Source organism: Cynocephalus volans, chromosome 9 (genome assembly GCF_027409185.1).
Source record: "Cynocephalus volans isolate mCynVol1 chromosome 9, mCynVol1.pri, whole genome shotgun sequence".
Lineage (NCBI taxonomy): Eukaryota > Metazoa > Chordata > Mammalia > Dermoptera > Cynocephalidae > Cynocephalus > Cynocephalus volans.
In genome coordinates, this window is record NC_084468.1 from 73,123,878 (window position 1) to 73,147,857 (window position 23,980).

Genomic DNA, 23,980 nt, shown 5'->3' on the forward strand with positions numbered 1-23,980 from the left:
ACAATATACTCTAGCTCAATGTGAAAAACTCAAGGATTCAGGTGGGTAGTAAAGGAGTGTCAAATGTACTCAGCTTATACTGCCATACAATCACTGTGGAGTGTTGACTACTAGGGAGGACCTTGCTATAAGAAGACCAAGTGTAATGTGAGTTCTAAAAAGTCTCTTTTTACAAAAACAACTCCTTACTGATCTAAACACAATGCAAAATGCATCTCATACCATGGATTAATTTCATTTACTCACACTCTTATCAGGCAATTATTTTCCTCTGTTCTAATTTTATATTCCTATAACCCTTTCCTCAATCTAACACTAAGTTTAATATTTGTCTTTTAAAAATCCATTTTACTACTTATTTATTTTGGTAGGACTTCCCTATATTTCAGGCATCTGGGAATGAGTTACTGATCAATATATTTATCTTCTTCATTTGCTATTCATAGACATGCTTCTTTTCTTTGCAACAGAAGTTATAGTGAACTGAACTCTTGGGAAGAAAAGATTATATGATGGGAAAATAATAATTAAATTTAGTTTTAACTACAATTCCAATAAACCAAAGCATTCTTTATTAATGTCATCCCTTTACCATTATTAAAAATTTTTATAGAAATGGGAATGTTTTTTTTTGGTCTCTTAACCACAACAGATGATAACAGATGATGAAATGCAAAACTATGTGCATAGTACTTACTTCTGCTACTTAGAAAAATGAGACACTATATATATATATCTCGACATCAACACACCTAATACGATATGCAAGAACATTTTCAAACTTTAACAAAACTGAAGAACGTAGATACATATGTGACTAATATCTATAAACTATGCTTGATGTTAAATAACAACATCAAAGTAACAATTAGATACTGGAATGTAACCAATCTTCTTCATTAAAATAGTGCTTGCTGAACAAGATCTTCACTGGAGTGGAATGAAGCTTTGTCAGATGACATCAGCATATGCAAAGCAACTATTAGACTTTGTGCTAAAGTGGGTGCCAACAAGCAGAGTAGAAAGAAAGGCTAGAATATGAGGATCCTTTTAAAGATCTTTCAACATTGGCAAGCAGCAATCAAAAAGTGGCTCATTTTTGATGAAAGTATTAGTCAAGCTGAGAAAATTCAAAATGCATGAAAGTCCACAGAGACTAGAGATTTCTAAGAAACATGCAATACTTTTCTCCAAACTAGAATAGAGATAACTAGTATTGTCATCTCAGAAAAGCAATGCAGTAAATTTTTTCCCTACCCTGCTCCAAGTGCATGTCAGTGGTAACAGGGGTCTTAATGCATTTTCAGCAGCTGCCATGTCTTGATAGGCTTTCCCACATCCTCCAGAAAGTGTAAACACCTATGACAACCCATGTGGTACTTACGCAATGTAAGACAAGCTGGGAATCACTGAACTTATTTATTCCAGCGACTCAAGATATAAATATAGGTCTGTGAAAAATGAGGTGGAGAACACAAATGAATGTTATAACACCATTTTTCATTAATATTTATTGCATAACCAAAGCAAACTCAAAAGAGTTTCTGTTCTTTACAAGTTTGATGAAGGAAATTAGCTTTCAGCAATGCTTCTGGTTTGACTAGGTACAATATGGCATCTGCTATACTGAATGACCTGAGGCAGACCACCACCCCTTTACATTGAACTCTCTTATTTTCTCTCCCCTTTTCCCCCATCATGCTGCCATTCACCCACATCTTGCTTATTGATAGTTACCTCTCAGCAGTGCTGAACTCCACAATGTCAAGAAAATGTTTTCAATACTATTTCACTCAGAGATAATAAATACTTTAAACATCGGAACTTCAGAAATAATAAAACAGCATAATTTTTATCTTGACCAAAGAGATAACTCACCTAATTTATATCTGGATTTAGCAAATAAAATGAAATATATAAAGCAAAACTGTCATTAATCCAACAGATCAAACATGCTAGGGAAGTCATATTTAGTACAATTTTTATGGTGAGCTGGTTGTAAAATGCTTCAGGAGCAAGAATAAGGTTTTCACATTAGAAGTATGCTTTCTTTCCTATTTTACTTTATTCCTAATCCTTTTCTTCGTTACTTAAATTTTAAATCCAGGCAAATTTTTTCCCCCAGAAACCTCTTCTGATTCAATGATAGTGAAATTGATTTTTATAATTTTGATATAAATAAACCTTACAATTTTCACCAAGGAAATTCTATCAATCACCCTGATATTCAGATCAAATATCATGTTAGACTTCTCCAGATCACTTCAACCAAAATCTTTCTACTCTTTAAGTGTCCACAGAACTACTGTACCTCTCAGACAGACTAATCACATACTATTCAATTATTTATGTATCTGTCTTATCTCCAATATACTATAAAATTATTGAGGACAGAACTACCCATGTCTTAAACATTCATGTACAGCAATCCCCCCTTTAATCCTTGGGGGATCCCCAGTGGACACCTGAAGCCACGGATAGCACCTATATATACTATTTTCTTCCTATACATACATACCTATGGTAAAGTTAAATTTATAAATTGGGCACAGTAAGAGATCAACAACAATACTTAATAATAAAATAGAACAATTATAATATACTATAACTAAAGTTATGTGAATGTAATGAAATGAGGTGAATGACATAGGTATTATGATATGTCATTAAGCTGCTACTGACATTCTGATGTATGTCAGAAGGAGGACCATCGAGCTATGATGATGTTGAAGACTAGATGTCAGAAACAGAAGAGGTAGATGACTAACGGGTAGGTAGCTGGATATGCTAGACAAAGGAATGACTCACGTCCTGGGCGGGAAGAAGAGAAATGGCTAAAAATTTTATCATGCTACTCAAAATAATGCACAATGAAAAACTTATGAATTGTTTATTTCTGGAATTTTCCATTTAATAATTTTGGACTGCAGTTGGCCGCAGGTAACTAAAATCCTGGGAAGTGAAACTGTGGATAAGGGAGGACTACTGTATAGTAACCGTAATACACAGCACAGCACACAATAAAACATGTAATAAATGTTTTAACTAAATATTTAGAAGAAAAAACTTATGGAATTATTATTACATATTATAGCACCACTTGAGAGTCTATTTACACTGTGTGATCATTTGGGGAAATAAGAACTAAGTATCCAAACAGCAAGTTTAATCTGTTATACTTGATCTAATTTAGTCACTAGTCATACGCAAAGTAAATAAAATTAGGCAATCAATACTCAATCATTATTCTAAAAATAACGATGTAGAGTTTATTTTTGTTTCATACTTGTTTACTTAACTATGGCATTTATCATCTAAATCACCTAATACTGTGTATTAATGAGCAATGGCATTAAAACAGGGAAAGAACTTGGACTTCAGAGTCAGAGAGACCCAGGCTTTAATTAAGGAAATTTGAATATGAATTTACCTAGAGATTTCTAGAGTGTAAAGAAAAAGGAAACATAATAAAATACATATTATCATTCTTTCACTAGATAGTAAATAGTCTTAGAATTCCTAAGAGTGACGGTAAACATTTAATTTCTTAAGACTTACATAATTTTCTGACAACACGCTTATTATCTATGTACATTCATTCTCTCAACAAATGCTTATTGAAGACCAATTACATGCCTATGTTATGTGTTTAGAGAGAGAATAAAATATGCCAAAATACATTATGTAATATATAATGTTTTACAGCTGTTTATTCAGCTACACTATAAATACCCATCCTACTTTCTGAAACCTCCTCTATATTCAGCACAGTGATAGCAGATACTTAATAAATATTCCTCGACTAACTGTTCAACATTTTTCTTTATATTCTGTTACATCCTAAGAAGGAAAGTTCCCAGTTAAGCAAATATAGTAGCAATTAAATAAAGAAGTCCAGCAAAGAGGAATTAAGAAGAATGCCTGTAATTAAAGTTTTTACATAACCATGTCCAGGGCTAATATGACTGAATCACCCAGTGGAAAATAATCAGCCATTTTCCTAGTTACTTGTCACCCTTTTTATAGGAAATGCAGGGAAGAAACACACCCCTGGTCTGCTGCCGATGGAAATTAGGATACAGGATCTGAATTTGTATGCTCCAACATCTTCACTCTGTGAGGACAAAAATATTAACATTCTTGTATTTGTCAACATTTTTCAAAACGAGTGAGATTACTATGATTTTAGTAATAAAATAAGTCAGTTATTCTACTATAATTATGTAAGATGTTACCACTGGGGAAAAATGGGTGAAGGGTACATGCAACTCTACTATTTTTGTAACTTCCTGTGAGTTTACAATTACTTCAAAATTAAAAATTAAAAATCAGTAAGGTAATGCAGTTTTAATAAGTGTAAGAGAAATTAAAATAGGTAAACTGTTTTTCTAAACTCAAACACTTAAGGTGTTCTAAGTAATTTGAATATTTTGAAAAAATACTGTGGGAATTCTTTTTAAAGTGTTGAGTCCTATGCACAATAATTAATTACCTCCTAATTTACACAATTTATAAGATAAAATTTATATGTTGGATATTTTAAGAAAGGCAATAAATCTACAAGTTTCTGTGCAAATAAACAAATTAGTTGTCCCCCCTGAAGAAAATAGAAGACACAAAATAATTTTAGCATGACTTTTTAACAGACCAAATAACAGTTATGTATCAGATTTCTATTTTTCTTAAACTAATATAAAATAAATTGGCCTCCTTTAAGTCCATACTAGCTGAGGAACAAAGGGACACAAGCTAGCAGGAAACATTCTACAGGAAGAGGAAGCTGAGCCTGGTATTAAAAACACAGCCGATTCATCAAGTGTTGACCACATATCTATTACAACATGTCAAAAATCACCCTGTCACATGATCCCCCACTCACAATATAGGTACCAAGGGCTTAAGAAACTTTGGAAACTTAAAAGAATTCATGTCAGAACTCAGTTATCACTATCATCTCAAGGACCAAGAGAAGAAAGGACTGCCAACACTTGAAGAACAGAGACCAGACAAGCTAGATGACCTGCCCAAAGGAACACAGCTCTCTAGTGGCAAAGGTAGAACGAGAATCTTTTAATTTCTGGGTCTCTGAAGTGCCATTATAAATAGATGCTAATCTTTTATGCCATACACAAAAGAATCAAGCAATCATAATTACTTTATTTTAAAAAAAAACCCTCACATTCAGTAGTGCCATAAACTCCAAAATACAATACTTTAAACCCACTGCAGCTTCACATGTATCTAGTTAATTTAACATTTCTAATCTAAGCTTGCAACCTCACCAAAACGCATAAATATAGTACTGCCTAAGTCAACTCTCTTTACTATGTAACAATTCAGTTTTCTTAAGGTTTAAAAATATCTGCTACTGGGGATGGCCAGTTAGCTCAGCTGGTTAGAGTGCAATGCTAATAAGACTAAAGTCAAGGATTCTGATTCCCGAACCAGCCAGCAGCCAAAAAAAAAAAAAAAGTTTTCCTGAGAAAACCAATGTGCAAATTTAATAGTAAGACCACTCTATAAGGAAATAAAAACCAAGGCCCTACTCATGCACTAGCTTTAAAACAACCACTTCCCCTGAACCCAGCAAAATCTCAGCATTTTAGTGAAATTACAGTTTAGCTGGTCAAAATATATGAGGGTACTTCAAAAAGATCATGGAAAAATGGAGTTAAAAGATAATATGAATCTTTCTATGAACTTTTTGAAGACCCCTTATATATAGTACTCACTTTAAGAGCACTAAGATACACAAAGTATTTCATAAACTAAAAAAACTACAGGGTATAGCATCACTAGGCTTGTCATAATAGATTACAACTCTATGGAAGATCAATAATCCAATATTTTTTATCTGTTATACACAATCTATTGGAACACAGCAATGTGGAAGCCTGAGACATAAGGACTAGGGGACTCAGAGTTCCCAGAAATAGCTCTACATCCACGATGATACCTAGATGTTCCAGGGTTGAAAATTCTGTTAAGAGGCCTGACACTTCTAGACTCAACAACTCAAAGTCTTGCACCAGTAAAATCAGGTAAATAAACCAACTAGTAATTCCTTCTTCAACCAAATGAAACACACTAAGATATCATTTTTGGATCCACATGCCAGCCAGCTGCCAAAAAAATATATCGTTGACTTTATTTCTGGTGTTAGAATTTTTCACACTCTGCAGGACTTGTGTTTGAGTTGTTTATTGGTCTAGAAGTGATATTCTAGACCTATCAGTATTTTGCTTATTAAAGATTTGGGGGCTCATTTATAAAATCACCTTAAAATATTCTCACCAAAGAAAGAAAAACAAAAGTGTGAATGAGCCAAAACACTCTGCAATGAACCCTATCTATTTAGCTTGGAGATAAACTCTTTCTACATTTCTCTGCTACTGTATTTCCTCATTATTACACTTGTTTATGCTGAATAAATGCATGAATTTCCTAATTTCTTAAGAATGCAATTAGTGTAAGTGTAAGGCTGTTGGGAAACTTGTTAAGGTATTTTGAGGAAGCTCATCATAGGCTTGGGGGAAGCAGAGGAAAGAGAGCACAGAGGCTAGGAAGTAGATGTGCACTCAATCATTCACCAAATATTTGCTGAACACCTATTATGCACAGCTCACTGCCCTGGGCATTTGCACAGTGGTCAGCAGAACAGAGTCCATGTCCACATGAGCTAGCAGTCATCATGCAAAATTGTTGGTCTCTCCCACCCAGTTTTCAATAATTAATCCCATTTTCAGCAATCCTAAAATTCAACAAACATTAATTCAATGGAAATAGAGGAGTTCAGAAGTTTGTTTGTTTGTTTGTTTGTTTTAAAACAACAAAAAACCCTAGGCCCTCCCCTCCAGGACCATAGCCTAGGGAAGGGAGACAAACAAATAACTTAGCTATTAAGTGTTATAATAGGGATACAACAAATAGTGCTAAGGGAACATAGGGAAGGACAACCAAGCACCATTCCCAGTAGAAGGAATGGCTTAGGGGCAGAAGAGAGTGGCACCCTTCAGAAACTTCAAGTAGGAAACCAAAATGTATCTCTGTCCATGCAGAGGATGCACTTCTAGGCTTAAATTCACTGAGCTCAGAAGTCAAAGTTCTTACACAGAGACTGCCTGTGCCCCCACCACACTGACCTCGATTCTCACCTCCCTCCAGGCAACCCCTTCCTGTTCTCTGAACATGTCAAGCACCCTCCTGCTTCAGGGCCTTAGCACCTGCTCTTCTTTCAGATCAACTCTCACTCCTTCAGTTGCTTCAAGTCTCTGTCAAATGTTACCTTAACAGAGAGGCCTTCTTATGCAGCACTCTATAAATGGTAATCCCACCCAGTACTCAGCACCCCAGTATTCCCTTAACTCCCTTACCCAGGCGCTTATACCACTCTGGTGGTATGGTGCAACCGATAGTTATTCTATAACACTATAATAATAATATACTACATAATACTATGTACTATGATAACTGACAATTATTATCAGTATAACTGACAGTAGTATATATTTGTTATCTATCCCTCCCTAACTAGAATTTAAGTCCTTGATATAGCTCTATCACCTAGCACTGTACATAGTAGATAGCAGACACTCAGTCTCTTTTAAAAAGAATGAATGGCTATCAGAGATGAGACTGGAGAAGCTGGAGCGGGTCCCAGGTACTTTGCATAGACTGGAATCCTATGCTTTATGGGCTCTTTGAAAATGACTCAGGATCTATTCAAGAATTTTAAGCAGGAAAAAAAAGCATATTGAAAAGACCACAATTTTATATTTTTCAAAATTAAAAAAGAAAGAAAAGAGAATTCATTTTGGAAAGGGTGTGAGGGGAATCTATGAGAAGAGGTGAAACGATTTAAAAAGAATATTTAAAAGGCCACTGTAATACTTCAGCACAGAAACACAGAACTGCAAATAGGTTTTGGGGAGAAGGAGTCGAATAGGAAAAGCATTTAGAAGATAAAAGCAATCGGACCTGATGCTTATCAGGATGCGATACCTGAGGAAGACTGAGGAGAGGATGATGATCACCAGGTTCGATCTAGTGACAGGTGCAAGCAGCATTCATTCAAACTGAGAAGACAGGAGGGAATACATTTTGGGGAAAAGATTATGAGTTAAGTGTTGAACATGATGAGACTGACATGCCTGTGGAACACCTCAGTGGACATGTCTAACAGATGGATATATGAATCTAGAGCTCAGTTGTAAGGTTTGGTCTGGTTAAAAAAAGTAATAGTTAAGGATGTAATGCTTAAAACTAAAATATCACAAATGTACTATTTCAAAGTCATATTTAAATGACTGGCCTTCAAATATGAAAAACTAAAAATCACCTTATATTACAGCATAAAATCAGAGCTTCAAATGCCACTCATACTTATTAATATATAACAATTCAATATACAACAAAATCAATATATAACATCAATATATAACAAATAAAACTTGACAAACTTGACGGTAGCAATAAAAACCAAATACGCTTAATCGGGAATATACATTATAATATCAGATAAGAATCAGCCTAAATATTGAAAAGTAATGCTACAATCATTTATGTATTAATGCTTACAAGATCTGGGGATGAGTTAAAAAACCACAATTACGTTATTTCAGTCTATGAATGTCACAAAAAAAGCAAATTGTCAAAATAATACGTCAATAATGTAGTAAATGTTTACTTTTTCTGTTTCTCCCCCAGTTTTACTTCCCGTTAACCTTCCTAAATATTAATGAGAATGGGCAAGGGCAAAAAATGTAGGTTTTAGAGGCCTTTGTTATTTGAAAACAATATTCTTGATATGTTTACTATTCACATTTTCTCTTATCTCTGGATGTCTGCACATTCTGTTGATACTCTACAACAATCTTACTACTTAAAACTCCAGGTGTCTCTGCGTAGACCCTGCTTCCTCCCAGAAGTCCCGCCAAACTTGAAGTCTGAGTTCCATGCCCACACCACCGCTACCCCATATGCACCTACAGCACCAACACCGCACTTATATGATACCATGTTCAATGGACTCTTCCACTCAACTGTAAGCTCCATTATGACAAACAAAAGTGCAACTACAGGCACGTTTATCTATGCATGTGAATGAACAAATGTATGAATTAATGACTCAACTAATTATCCATTTTCTATGAGAATTATTGAAGAGGTTTATACAAACATCTCTTATTACAGGAAACTAGGACTATGGCTATTCATATTTATAATCTAAAGTGACTATTATATGTTTTCCTTCTAAATGATGTATTTCATATCACCTTTCTAATCAATGATACGTTATTCCAACAAGGCAACACAGTATTCTACAATTGAAAATTAAAGTTCAGATGGGATATAAGTAATTCAACTCCTTGCCCACAATAAAACTACAAGAAATTTCACAGTTAAGATTGATATTGTGGTTTCAGAAAGAGAGGTAACCAATTTAACAGTCCTCAAGATTTTAAAATAAAAAACAGCCCAAGGAATTTATAAAACCCTGGTGAAATCTCTTTAAGGTAAAGTACTGGCACATAGGTAACAACATAGAATCTTTTTTTTAAGTCCTATTAAAAATTGAAAAAATGCTGTATAATTTTTGACAATTTTTTTAATTCTAAATTTTTCTTAAACAAAGCTTTATCTACCTAGCTCAAAAAAAAGGCACATTTAAAAAAACTGTTAACAGTTTAGCATTAGAATAATTCCCTAATGATGATTCCTTTACAAAAGCAATTTTAACAATATGAAAGGTAAGTGTACAGTAAGAAACTCAAGAAATTTTCTAAAAAGCTATAGCCTTCATAGTGAGATCATGGCTAATGACCAAGCCAAAAAAATTTTTTTAAAAATGTGTATCATAAAATTCCTATGTTGGTCCAAATACTACTGAAAATAAGAATTAAGAAGTCAAAAACATTAAAAGAGGCCACTATACATATAATAAATGGCTAAGTTTTAATAACTGACAATATGAAGTGCTGACAAGGATGCAAAGCAACTAGAACTTTCATACAGTGCTGGTAGGACTGCAAAATGGTATTTTGGAAAACAGTTTGACAGTTCAATAAAAAGCTACTGACATTGATAAATATACATTTATTATATTCAGACCCAATAATCCCACTCCTAGATATTAGCTCAAGAACACTGAAAACTTCTGTCCCTTACATACACCTGTATGTAAATGTTTACAACAGCTTTATTCATAATTAACCAAAACTGGGAACAAAACAAATGTCCATCAGTTCATGAATGATGATCCAACTGTGGTACCTTGATACAAAGGACTGCTACTCCTTTGTATCAAGGCGTAACAACAAAAAAAGGGAACAAACTCAGTGATGTGCTGCATCTGGCTGATACCAGCTCAGAAAAGCCCATTATTAAATTTGCAGAAATTGTGTGAGCTGGTTTAGGTAGTTTGATATAGGCCACGGTGAGAGTATTTACACTGCAATAATTAGCAAATGCTACAAATCAGGGAGTTTTTGTTTGTTTTGGAAAGCAGGCTATTAAAACATTTACCAGCATATCACTGTACAAACTACTGATACATGCGACAAACTTAATGAATAGCAAAAGCATTATGCTAAGTGAAAAAAGATACAAAAGGCTACATACTATATGACTCCATTTATATGATAATCTAGAAAAGACAAAATCATTAGCACAGTAATTAGATTAATGGTTACCAGGGGCTGGGGGTAGAGGAAAAGGACTGACTTACAAAGGGGCATGAGAGAACTTTTTGGAGTGATGGAAATGTTCTGTCTTGACTGTGGTGTTTACCCAATTGTATACATTTGCAAAACTTTTGGTGCATGTAAATGACACCTCAATAAACCTGACTTTAAAAAATTAAAGTAGGAGTCATTTTTTTTTAAATTATTTTATGGATGATAAACACACCATACACACAAAGGGGTAACTAGACTTAACAGAGGAAATATCAGGAAGGCAAATTTTGACTCAACATAAATAGAAATAAAGATTTAAAATGTCAAAAAAAAAAAAAAAAACCCAAAAAACCAAAAACAAATAAGTGAATTTGTAATCACAAGGAAATATTAAAATAAGAGGGTGGATGACCTTGCCGAAGGTGCTATAGAAATGGTCCTACTTTGTGTGAGATTTCAGACTAGTATCATTAAGAGAGGTCTCTTCCTACTGGGAGTCCATGGATCCAAGATCCCATTATATTGTGTGTTACGACAACCTCAGATACACTTTTCAATTCTAACTAAAACATCAATCACACATTTTAACATCTATCAAATGCTATCACTGAATCCAAGACTAGTGTAGCGTGGTTGTTACAAGTGCTGGCTCTGACTTTAGATAATCTGGATTCTAATGTTGGCCCGTCAGCATCTATTTCCCCATCTGTAAAATAGGAATAACATTTCCCTGAGGTTTGAAGGAGAATTCATGAAAAACAATTTCTATGTGCCAAACTTTTAATCACAAACATTTCCTAAGTGAAGGATATAAATTATCAAATCTAATCTTCTCCAAAAATTTTAACTTTCAAAATATAGGAAATGTATTCTTTACATATCCAATGGTTCATAATCTTTGTGGAGCCAGATCATTTTGAGAATTTGATAACTACATGCACTCTTTATCCAGGAGAAAAAATGCAAATATGTGCTACATTCTGCATATGATTTCTGGGGATTGAAGGACCCTCTGAGGCACATGCATGAAATTAAGAACGCATGATGCAAACTCTTAAAATTGCAAAGTTGAGCAGTGGAATTTATGAATCTTAAAAGCAAATCCAACTAATATTGAAATACTACACAGTAATTTTTTTTTTCAGATTTTGCAAGACCAGAACATTGTTTCCTAATTCATATCTCCTTTTCACAGAAATTTTGAGTTAGAAGCATATTCTTTTTACATGAATCGATTTGAACTCAGGAAAATAATCTATTAGTAGAAACCTGCATTTCTTGTAGCTTTTAAATATAAAAAACATAACAAGGTAATTCCTGTACTTAGAGTCTCATGATAAAGTTTTCCTTTTTAAAGTGGGTTTTTTTTTTATTAGACTTATGCACTAATACCATATCTAATTTTTTGGAAATCAGCATATTCTTGGTTCTATATTATATTTCTTATAACATAAGAATGGTGGTGATGTGCTGGCCTGATGATGATGTTCTAAATCTGCTACCAAATACCCACCTGGAGATATGCTGCTATCTCAAAGAAAAGGTTTTTTTCTTTCTTAAATGTTTGGTTTTCAGACTACATAATAACAAACTCATGCCCATTACTGAACAAAAATAGTTTTTCGTATGCATAAGCACCATTTTCCCATAGAAAACACTTAACCATTTTTAATGTACTTTAGTCCATGCAAGGGTTCACATATATGGTAAACATCCTTTCGATATGGTTTTATCAGATTATTTCTGTGAAAAAAAAGCCTAATATTGTAGATCTCAGAATTAAATGGTTAAAAAAAAAAAAGAAAGAAAGAAAGAAAAGAAAAGAAATCAATGAAACGCTGCACCTGAGGCTGAAACACGGTCCAGATGGCTTTTGGTCGGAAAGGTCATATTAGCTTTTTAAACCCCGCCGTAACCGCGAATGTTTGCGATGCCACCACATCCCCTGTACGAGAGAATAGGAGCATCTCTAGTTCCTTCCATAAGCGAAGGGTTTCCAGCATAGGGCGTAGCGGGGAGAGCCAGGAGAGGCCCACAGCCCTGGAGACAGCGCCCGAGGGATGGAGCTGCGCCCAGGCGCAGGGGGCTCCGGGAGTGGAGACCCCGCGGGGCCTGGCGGAGGGTCCCGGGCCCGGCCCCCACCCCTAGGCACCGAGGGCGGCCGAGTTACGCCCCCACCGCTTACTGGAGGCTACGTTCAGCCCTCTCCTCCCCCAGACCTAGAATTACCCCAGCTCCACTCCCCTCCGCCAGCCGCCCACGACCCCGACCCCGACCCGACCGCGACGGCGCCCTCTCCAGGGCGCAGCGGAGGCCACAGGCCAGGCCTCCAGCCCAGGTGGCAGCGACGGCTCCAGGGCAGCGCGGCCCCGGGGGAGGACAGCAGCTGGGCCGCGGCCTGTCCCCAGGGGCAGCGGGCACAGGGCCGCGAGTGAGCAGCGCCTCCGCCCCGCACGAACAAAGCGGCCCCGGCGCGCCGGGCCGGGACAGCGCAGCCTCTCCGGGGCGCGGGGGGCGGGGAGGCTGGCATGGGGCACTCACCGGAGGGCCGGCGGGAGGGCGCGGGCGGGCCTGGCCCCGCAGCGGGGACCGCGACTGCGGGCCGGGGCTCGGCGTCGGCGGCGCGCTGGCGACAGGGAGGGGGCGGCGGGCGCGGCGGGGCCCAGGAGCCCCGCTGCGGGGGGGACGGCGCCGCGGGCCGGGCTCGATTCTGCGGCCGCGAGGTGCGGGAACCGGTCCGCCGGGACGGGCAGCGGCGCTAGGCGGCCGGGGCAGCGACGCCGCCGCCTTTCCCTTCTCCTGTCCTGGTCCCTGCTCTGCCGCGTCTTCCTCCTCGCTGGGTCCCCGCCGCCGCCGCCTCAGCCTCGGCGCTCCTCAGGCTTCTCCTCTCCATCAAAGCCGGGCCGACCCGCAGGGACCATCCCGGAAAGTGAGGGGCTGTTGCCGTTTCCCGCAGCTGTTGGTGGCCATCTTTAATCCTCCTCCTCCTCCTCCGGCTTTCTCCACCTCCCGCTGGCTGGCTGACTGACTGACTCTGGATCCTCCTCTTTCCCCTCCTGCTCCTCCTACCGAGCCGGCCGCAGAAATTGCAGCCACTCTGCCTCTTCCCCCTCCCGCCTTTCCTTCCTCTTTCCTTACTTCCTTCCCATCTCTCTGCTTCCCGCTTTCCCCTCACTATTCGCGCCTGGGTGCGGCCCCTCCTGCAGGCAGCGGACGCTGGATCCTCTCAGCTGGAGATCAGCCCCCGTGTCCACTCTCGTCCCTCTCTGTCCTGCCTCCCTGATGCCCACACCCCCGGCTTGTTTCCCCTGTCCCTACCCTCGGCGCTCCGGTTTCCCTCTCCCATCCCACTGCCCCTCTCCCGCGGTTCTCACCCTGCTCAGTTCCAGTTTCTCGAAAGATTCGCTGAGAAAGGACAACTGGGTTCCTCTCGCCTTAACCCTACACCCATTTGCTGGATGCTGCCAGACTGCGATGGAAAAACGCAAGACTGCGTTAATTTTACTCTTGCTGGAGTACAAAAGAACTGCCCACGCTACCTGGTTTACTACGCAGTCGAGACTCCTGCACCGTCTCGTGTGTGGCTCGGGTCCAGTTTTTGGACCGGGGAGTTGGAGAGCCCAACTCTGGAATGTTGCCTTCCGTCCGTGACCTGGAGTCGGTCGCATGAGGTTTTAGGTTTTCGTTTTCCTTCCTGGAAGAGTATTATTTATATCTTTGCAGTCCTAATAACCACAATGTTTAGATCAAATATGTACGCTTTGGTAAACCTAGAACTGCTAAGTGAGCATCAGTTTGTCCCTCTGTTGTTTGTTCCTAGTCGGCCCAGTAGACAGTTGGGGTCACGCTGCAGTTCTGGCCATGGAGTCAAACTGAGTCAGCAGTTATACTTGGACTCCCTCAGACAGGCTTAGAGTGGGGAAGTGGTCATTCCATTGCTCTCATGACAGACTTGTTTTTCCTAACACTGCAATCTACAGAAGTTTCAGGATTTCCTTTAATAATGACAAGCAAGTGGGACTTGCTGTTTCCTTGTTTTTAGCCAGTTTGCCTTTAGAATTGGACCCTTTTGTAATGATTTACTTGCAGATTACTACAAGGTTCAGAACTGCTGACAAATTAGTGATATTATATGTAAGCACTTTAGGGGGGTCACAGTTTCTGCTCCTGCGGGGCACTGGCTATCAAGAAAAAGGCTTCCAAAACAAGACAACTAGACGTGTTCAAAGATTATTCCCTTCAACAAGCCAAATATGGGGAGAAATGTTTTAAAACGGAGTGTTTGAACTCTACTTCAAAATGAGTAATTTTTTTTAAAAGTTCAAAACTAAGATTCTGTAATTGTAAAAAACGTGTTTCAAAGCTCTTTGAGAAGAATATGCCAAAACAAACGTAAAAATGTAATTAAAATACTAGTATCCTTTGGGGTGAGGTGGGGGAAGCAGAATTCTAATGTTTTTCTTTAATCCTCACAAAGTCACCTGTACCCAGTTAAGTTCAAGATTTCAGTTGCCATGTTTCAGTACTAGTAATTCCGTTTGAAATCAACAAAAGGCACCATCATGTAAAACTTTTTAAAACCCATATAAAGTCTTCAAGACAGCACTATATAATACATTTTGAAATAAATTATTAAAAACAACCAGGAACATCTTATAAAATTTTCCCCTCATGCCCTTTTGATAGAGCCCAAACTGTTTGTGGTTTGGCACCAGCCCATTCCTAAATCGCTGTCTCCTCAAGTAAACTCTTAAAACAAAAATTTTTTTTAAAGTATTAAAAACAAAGCACCTACATATGCGGGGGGGGGGGGGAAGGGGTCGAGTATATGTGTGTGCGCATGTGCACTTTTTCATTTTTTCTTTCCTTTTGGCCTTTTGCTGTTAATGAGGGGTCTTCAGAAATTTCATGGAAAGATTTGTATTCTCTTGTAATTCTATTTTTTCATAACCTCTTGAAGTACCCTCATATTCTTTATTTGGATTTTGTTTCTCTCCAGTCTATTACTAGATAAAATTACCACAAAATTCTTGGCTCTTAAGTATTCACTTATAAAACTGTATTTGGAGAAAAAAAGAAAAAAATATTGGATAAAATAAATATACATGGAATGAGAAAATTAGTTGACTACTCTTAAACATAGAGACCACCATGCATTTCAAAGGGAAGATTTTTAATTAAATATGAGGTTTCAGGACTCTTGTCATTGTGATTTTGTTTAAACTAAAAGAGGAAGAGTTCTACATTTTTAAATACATTAATACCTTTAGTATAAATATTTTTCTATTGAAATAATATAGCAGTGAAGTTAGTGGATTACATCAGTATGCAATGCAGCAGTTTTTTTTTTTAATGTCTTACAAAGTGAAAATCTCATAAAGGTTTTTCAATGACATATGTAAAAATAAATGTAGCAAGATTTTTTCTTTTTTAATGAAGCCACATAAACATAAACACTGTAATAATAGAATCCAGAGAACTCAGACCCTTCACATTTACTTTTTTTGCAGCTATTTTTCAGATCTGTCATCATTACAGCCCTTACCTTCTTTAGTCTTTGTTGCAAGCTAAGTGCAGTTTCTCTGTTATCTTAGGGTTCAATAAAGAAAAACAAAACAAATGGTCAGATCAGGTTCTCTTGCAGCATGATTATTGTTTCATATGTATTCACTCTCAGATAAACTCAAGGTCCTCTATAAAACAAAGAACTGTGTTAAAGTGGGATAAACCCTTTGTGGAGAGGCCAGATGGAAAGAGATCCAGGCATGTGCAGCAAACTCCTTTGGGAATAGAGGGGTAAGCATAAAGGGCTATTTCTAAACAGTTCTGCACCAGGAGTCTGATCCCCAACTTACAATTCATGAATAAGGTGATTGTGGGGAATAACAATGGAGAGGATATCTGTGATAATAAATAAACAGGCAAAACCCATATTTGCTTTTAACATGATTGAAAGTTCTGTGAACATGAAAAAGCAAAGCATAACTTTAAATGAAGGAAGATGAAAACAAAAGTTTCATGAAGAATATCTAAAAGCAAGAAGAAGAAAATAAAAAATAGAGCAATTTTGGAAAATTGTTAGGATAAGTAATATGTATTGACAATTTACCACTTAAACAATTATTTCCTTTACATTTGCTTTTAAGACTCAAGAAGAAGTAATTCAAATTTGAGCAGATAGAATTGTCCCAGAAAGAAGCGTAAATAAATTATAAAATGTTAAAATACTTATTATCAGAATACAGAGTGTTAAACGATGCTGGAACACAAAATCCAAGAAGAATTGAAGCTTGGATTGACATATTTTAAAATACTAAATTCCTAAATTACATAACAATTTATATTTAAAATATACAATATTTTCATTGTCCCAGGTTATTAGATACAATAGAATTAGCATATTGTTTTTCCTTGTTTGAAAGAACCAGATGGAAAAGAAACTGGGCAAGCAAATGAAAGTCTCTAGAGGTTATTGGTATTGAGTGTCTATGAAAACCATATTCCAGACAAGAATATAGTCTTAGGTAACTGTTTGGTTTTATTCTCATAATCTCTGTTCTTTAGAAAGACAATAATATTTCTGTTCCATATCTTCCTCTTTAGATAGACTGTCCAAAATATCAAGTGAATAATGGCAAACCATACTTATCTGCAATGATTGAAATTTAGTATCATTCATGACTCCTCAAATTGGAGAACTCCTTATAATTAACTGACGAGCTGTCCCTGAGACAGTGCCATTTAGAATCATTACTGCACTCTAATTGGGGAGAAATGCTTTTAGAAAGTTCCAATTAGAGACTTTTTTTTGTTGTTTTTCTTATAAATAGATTCAAAGGAGGTACTGGAGCATTTGTTTTGTTGGTGGGAAGCGTGTAGCTTGGTGTATGTCTTTGTTTGTGTTTATACTTAAGTAAATAATGCAAGATAAAGCGTCTTTAAATTTGAAGAGCAACAGGACCACATGAGGAAAATGAATAGTAACAATTTTTGCTCTCGCTCATCATAATCATAATTATAATTGAAACAGTGTTTTTTTGAAGACTTTATTATTAATGAATTGTATTTCTACTTGAAGGCCCTCTTGATCTTCAATCCCTTTATATTTCTTTATGGAGAGTTCAGACTTTTAAAACCAGTATCTTTACAGTCTTTATACAAGTTAATTATAGTAGTATGTGGACTAGATTTATTTCATGCATTTAAAAATTATGGCAAAAAAAAATATTCAAATGGCTTACTATAGGTCATTTAGTGCATACTTTGTAGTAATTTGAATGAAACCCAAATCTGCTGACTCAGTCTCAAGTCCAAAAACTTCAGAGTTGAAAGGATTCGTCTTACGTATGGGAAACTGAAGCCAATGAAACTCTTAGCTATGCTGCATTAGTTTAAATATAACTTAAGCTTTGTTTCCAGAATTAATGTTCAGCATTGACTTTTCTTAAAAATAAAGCTAAGGAATAAAAGTAAAATAAACTAGGTTTTCCTGTTTACAAAAGTGGGAACAATTGTTTGCAATCAACCAAGTAAAAAGCAAATTTAAAAAGAGTTCAAGGAAGTTTCGGTTGACTAAAAATCGTGTGAATTATTTTTTATCTAGAACAGTCCCTATTCTATAATATTTACTTGTGGGTCAAAAAAGTATAAAGTTAACTCTAAAAAATACTGTGTTATTTCATAGATTGAGTCATAATCCTGAGTCTTTGGACTCAGGAAACAGAAACCTCAATTAGTCAAATAAAGTAAAACACTGCCATCTGCTGACCAGAATGAAAAAACTGGTCTTTGACACATCTCTAAGCAAGAAATCACTATTAATTTATTCCATATATCTTTTAATCATACTAATAAGTACTACACTGGGTGATGTAAAATTAATGGGTATCCTACATGTAAATTTAAGACTATATTCTATGCTAGCATATTATTGTTGTTAGCATTGTTTGAAACAGACCAACAGTTAAGTCTATCAGTAATGTAGCCATAATAGGTTAAAGACACATTTAGTTTTATGGCTAAAATGTAAATGAGGAAATAAAGTTACTAACTGAAAATTTGAATTTGGTAAAATGTTATATGAAGACTTTTGTATATAAATCTATAACTACACTAAAAATAATTTGAAAAATAGAAAAATTTGAAGTTCCATTTGTGACCTAATTACTTTACCGTGCGAATATTTGAGTGCCTGCTATACCAGAAATTCGATTGCCTGCAGGAGATATTAATAAGCCCTCGTGTCTGCCCTCATGGAGCTCACAGTCTACTGAAAGAGACAGATGTAAACCACAAACTATAATGTCTTAAGAACTATAATAGAAGCATATACCAGATGGTATAGGAGTACCTCCTTCTGCTCTAGGGGGACATGCAAATCATTACTGACACATATAAATGTAAGACTAATAAGCATTTGCTCCTGTACACAGTTGTTATAAATAATCCTTGACCTTTACCAAGAACTGTATTTTAATCTTTCTCTGAGTGCTGTTTTTGTTGGATTGCTTTACTCAGAAACCTCAAAAGGCAATGTCCATAACACATCAATTTCTCTCATTCCCTCCATCAAATCATTACCAAGTACTGTCAGTTTTACTTCCTAAATATTTCTCAAATATGAACACTTCTTTGCATTTTCTCTCCATTCTTTACCTACCTTAAAGATGACTTCGCTGAACTACTTGAGTCATAAATCCCACCATTAAATCTTTCATAAAACCACTCAACCTTCCTTCATAGCACTCACCGCAGAAATAATTTTACAGTTGTATACGTTCTCACTATGTGACTTACGTCTATAAATTTAGAGAGGACAATGTCTGTGTCTGTTTTGGCTCTTATTGTTCCAATTTTGGTAATTCCATTCTGCATTACAAAAATTTTATAAGTAATAGCAGAAAAGTTTTGAATTAAGCAATTTAAGAAGTATCATAACTTAATGAAGTGTAGTGATTTAAGGGATGCATAAAATATGCTGGATTATTGATGATTCCAAACAAGTACTACTTTCTCTCATTGAACTCTAATTTAGTTTATTAATTTCTTTCATATATGTTCTGAGAAGATTAGAAAAGATACTTGTTTTCTTTAAGATTGCCTGCTGGCCTAGCTATCCTAATCAGAATACTTGCTAATTTGGGGGCACTCTATCCTCAAGACAATATTATATTTTGAGAAGAACTATGAATGAAGTTAAACATTTACCTAGATTTTTCTAAATCTTCTCTGTCACTGAAATATTTTATCCTTCCTTTTTTGTTCTTGCTAATTTGACATTTCTATCACCATTATACGCCTTTAAAAATCAAGTTCCTTTTTTACTGTACTTTTGAAACTTTCCGGCAATGGGATGGTGGTAGAGGGACACAATAGTAAACAAAGCAACTGAAAACACAAACACAGTTTTTTTTTATTTTTTAAATGTTCTCAATAGCTTGGGTTGCTATATAACCAATAAATGGAGTTCTATTTTCTTGTCTTGTCAAGAAACTAAATCATCCTGAATTCAAATTGAGGTTATATAAAATCTATTATATTAAACATGTAATATCAAACATTCACTTTTAAAAAATAAATCAAAATTTAATTTAATTGCATACTGTGATGGTTAATTTTGTGTATCAGCTTGACTGGGCCGCAGGGTACCCAGATATTTGGTTAAACATTATTGTGGGTATGTCTTAAAGATGTTTCTGGATGAAATCAACATTTGAATGTTGACTTCATGTAGTCCATGGAAGGCCTGAATTGAACAAAAAGGTAGAAAAAGGGAAAATTCATTCTCTCTGCCTGACTGTCTTTGACTCGGGACATCAGTCTTCTGCTTTCTGACTTGGACTCTGACTAGAACTATACCATTGAGTCTCCTGGGTCTCTAGCCCGCAGACTGCACATCTTGAGATTTCGCAGCCTCCATAACTATGTAAGCCAATTCCTTTGTCCAATCTCTCCCATCCCCCATATACTCCCCCTCCCCCCTCTAATTACCCTAGATTTCTTCTCTTCTTCTGAAAGAATCATGGTTACTCTGTTAATTTGTTGCCTAGATGATCTGTCCAATGCTGAGAGATGTGATCGGGTCCCCCAATATTATCATAGAGCTGATGTTGCTTCTGTCACTCTGAAATGGGCTTTGTGGAGAGAGACATTCTCTTCTTTATCTCTGCTGGTGACTTTCCTTGTGTCAGTGCACTCCAGTAGTTGGTGGACCCTTTGCATGGTGCTTGCGGTGTCTAGTTGCTTTTGTGGCAGCCATGGTTATTGTGGAGGCTGCAGTGGCCACATACATGGAAGTGCTGTTTCTGGTATGCTCCTTGGCACTGGTGGTATGCCTGATGGTGGGGTATGTCTGGTTCCCTTTTCCATGTCTCTGGTCCGTGGGCAGGCCCCAAGTCGCTGGTGCCATGTGCCAGGTTGTGGGAGGTGTGTCCAGTCCCCTTCTACATACCTCGGGTCACCAGGTGAGACCCAAGGAGCTTGCTTGGTGTGCCTGGTTGAGGGAGGGGGGTCCAGTCCCTTTCTCCATGTCTCAGTTCCCTGGGAAGGCCCTGAGGTACTGGCACAGTGTGCCTGGCTGAGGGAGGTCAGTCTGGTCCCCTTCTCCATGCCCCAGGTCTCTGGGTGGGCCCCGAGGCACTGGGTGGCATGCTTGGCGGTGGGAGGAGGTTCCAGTCCCCGTCTCCATGCCCCTGGTGGGCCCTGAGGCACTGGCATGGTGTGGCTGGTTGTGGGAGGGCGGTGCAGTCCCCTTCTCCATGCCCCGGGTCCTTGGGCAGGCCCCAAAGTGCTGGCATGGTGTGCCTGGTTGTAGGAGGGTGGTCCAGTCCCCTTCTCCATGCCCTGGGTCCCTGGGCAGGCCCTGACGTGCTGGCATGGTGTGCCTGGTTGTAGGAGGAGGGTCTGGTCCCTGGCTCCATACCTCGGGTCCCCAGGTGGGCTCTGAGGTGCTGGCATGGTGTGCCTGGTTGTGGGAGAGAGGTCCGGTCCCCTTCTCCATGCCTTGGGTCCCTGGGCAGGCCTCTAGGTGCTGGCATGGTGTGCCTGGTTGTGGGAGGAGGGTCCAGTCCCCTTCTCCGTGCCTTGGGTCCCTGTGCTGGCCCTGAGGCACTGGCACAGTTTGCCTGGAAGTGGGAGTAGGGTCCAGTCCCCAGATCCAAGCCTCTGGTTCCCAGAAAGGCCCCAAGGTGATAGTGGTGTGCCTGGGCCGGAACTAATTTTTTGTCCTTTGCTTCTAACACAGGGGAACTTCCTGTGGGAACCAGTACTTGAGTGTGTGGTTGTTTAAATTGCTGCTTTGCTGCTGTTTCCCTAGGGAAAGCTTTTTGTGCAGCTCAGGGTTTAATGGTTGATCTTATAGGTACTTCCGGCTCTCCAGAGACCTGGTGGATCTGTGTTCTGTAGAATCTCTGATCTGGGCCTGAGTTTCTTCATCAAACAGCACTCCATACAATTCTGTATTCCCGACCAGTCTCCTCTGAGTGGTCCCTTGCTGATTGGAGGGCAGATCAGCTGTCCTTTCTGTGTCCCAGTGTTCTGGTGTTCCCATCTCGCCCACCACTCATGCTCCAAACACTTTCCATGGGACCAGCCTGGTGCCATTCCTTGCAATGATTCACCAGCCTCCAAGTGGCTCCCTTTTTCTGGTTGTTCTGGCTCCTCAGTCCTGTGTCGGTCCATGGGAACCCTATTAGTGGTCTTGTTGTCCTGGGGGCTGTCAAGGCCCTCCTCTCCCCTGCCACCTCCAAGTAACTCCATCTGAAAGGCACAGCTGCGGCTTCTGCTGGCTCCTGCTCCATGTGCTCATCAGCTGGAGCCTTAAAGCAGCCATGGCCCGAAACGCTCAGAGCAGCTTTTTCTTTCTCTCATTGTAGTTTTTCCCACCTTTATTAGGTCGTATGAGAATCCTTTTGGCCACGCCCCATCATGGCGCTGGCTACCCTTCTCTTCTGCCTTCTCCTTCCCGCCAGTGCCACAATATCTTGGTGTGAATTGCACGCCAATCAGCACAGGCTCCCTGCTCCTGGCCCCTTAGCAATGCAATCCATCCAATCCCCGAACGTCCCATGTCCTCAGCAAACCTATCAGCTCTCTTCTAACCCTATAAAAGCAGATGTGCCCGCTGAATAAAAAAACCTTCTCTGGCAAGCTGCCTTGCATTTGTGTCTCATCCTTTAACTGGTGCTGAATTTTATTCCTTTCATTGGTGCCAAAACCCAGGATGCGGGATTTTCCACTGTGGGTCCCGTCTCCGTCTCAACCAAGGCGGCTCGCCCTCGTCCACCTTTTCAGGCGCCGGCTCTTTGCACTCACCACTGCTTCCACCCTTGGGTAAGTCTCCCTTATAGAGCTGCCACCCTTCTCTGGGCTACAGCGGAGCAGTTATCAACAAACTAGACTCCGATGCCCTTAAGAGGTATGAAGTTACACCCCATTAAGACCTTTACGGTCATGGAGGACCCTTCTCTCCAGGAGCCTTTGAGTGTGAGGGTTCAGGGTGGAGGCTCCTTTCTGCTTCTCTCTCTCTCTCTCTCTCTCTCTCTCTCTGGATGCTAAAACGGGCTCCAAAAATCCTAGTACTAGGTTCCTCGTGGCCTCTGGCACTGTGCCTCCTGGGAGCTTGAAGTGTGGGTGATGACCCTCACTCTCCTCCTAATCCGGTTCCTATAGAACGTCCGTGGCTCTCAAACTCCTCGGGGGACGCCTCCTGGATTTTGCTGACCCACTTCTGGCCTGGGGATTCATTTCCTCGTTTTCTCTTTTTCTTTTCCTCTTGATTTCCTTATCTCTGTCCACTTCACAATGGGAGCCTCCTCATCCCTTCCGGAAACCACACCCCTCAAATGCTTACTCAGAAACCTTACTGTACTCTCCCTTACACCAGATATTAAGCCAAAGCTCTTGATCAGATTTTGCACTCAAGATTGGCCTCAGTATCCCCTGGACAACCAAAACCATTGGCCTTTTGAGGGATCCCTAGACCCAGACCTCCTTTGCGACCTTTTTAACTACTGCCAGCACCTCAAAAAGTGGAAGGAGATCCCCTATGTGGAGGCCTTTCGCCTCCTGAGACAAAATCCCCATCTTTGTTCTTCATGCTCTCCCTCCCAAGTCCTCCTGGCCTGTAAGTCTCCACCCCTTCTTGACCCTCCTACTTTTGATCCTGTGGACGAACCACCAGTATATTGCCTGCCTCCCTCCGCTCCCACTTCCCCCTCCGCCTCAGTTTCCTCTCCGCCATCTTCCATTTCAGCTTCCCCTTCCACTCCAATTCCACAGCTGCCCCCCGTTTCCCCTCCTCCTGC

General features: G+C 39.1%; 1 protein-coding gene across 8 annotated transcripts in view; it reads right to left on the reverse strand.

The window, feature by feature from the left end:
- WDFY3 (WD repeat and FYVE domain containing 3) overlaps nt 1-13,314 on the reverse strand; it is a 273,216-nt gene extending 259,902 nt beyond the window's left edge. For 7 of the 8 annotated variants that reach the window (XM_063108855.1, XM_063108859.1, XM_063108857.1 and 4 more), the window contains exon 1: nt 13,218-13,314. The gene's annotated coding sequence lies outside the window, so the exon portion shown is untranslated. Of the gene's footprint in view, nt 1-1,384; nt 1,452-4,048; nt 4,115-8,001; nt 8,076-12,520; nt 12,622-13,217 lie in introns of all 8 variants that reach the window. The other variant, XM_063108852.1, reaches the window with a different exon arrangement.
- Between the last annotated feature and the right edge of the window lie 10,666 nt (nt 13,315-23,980).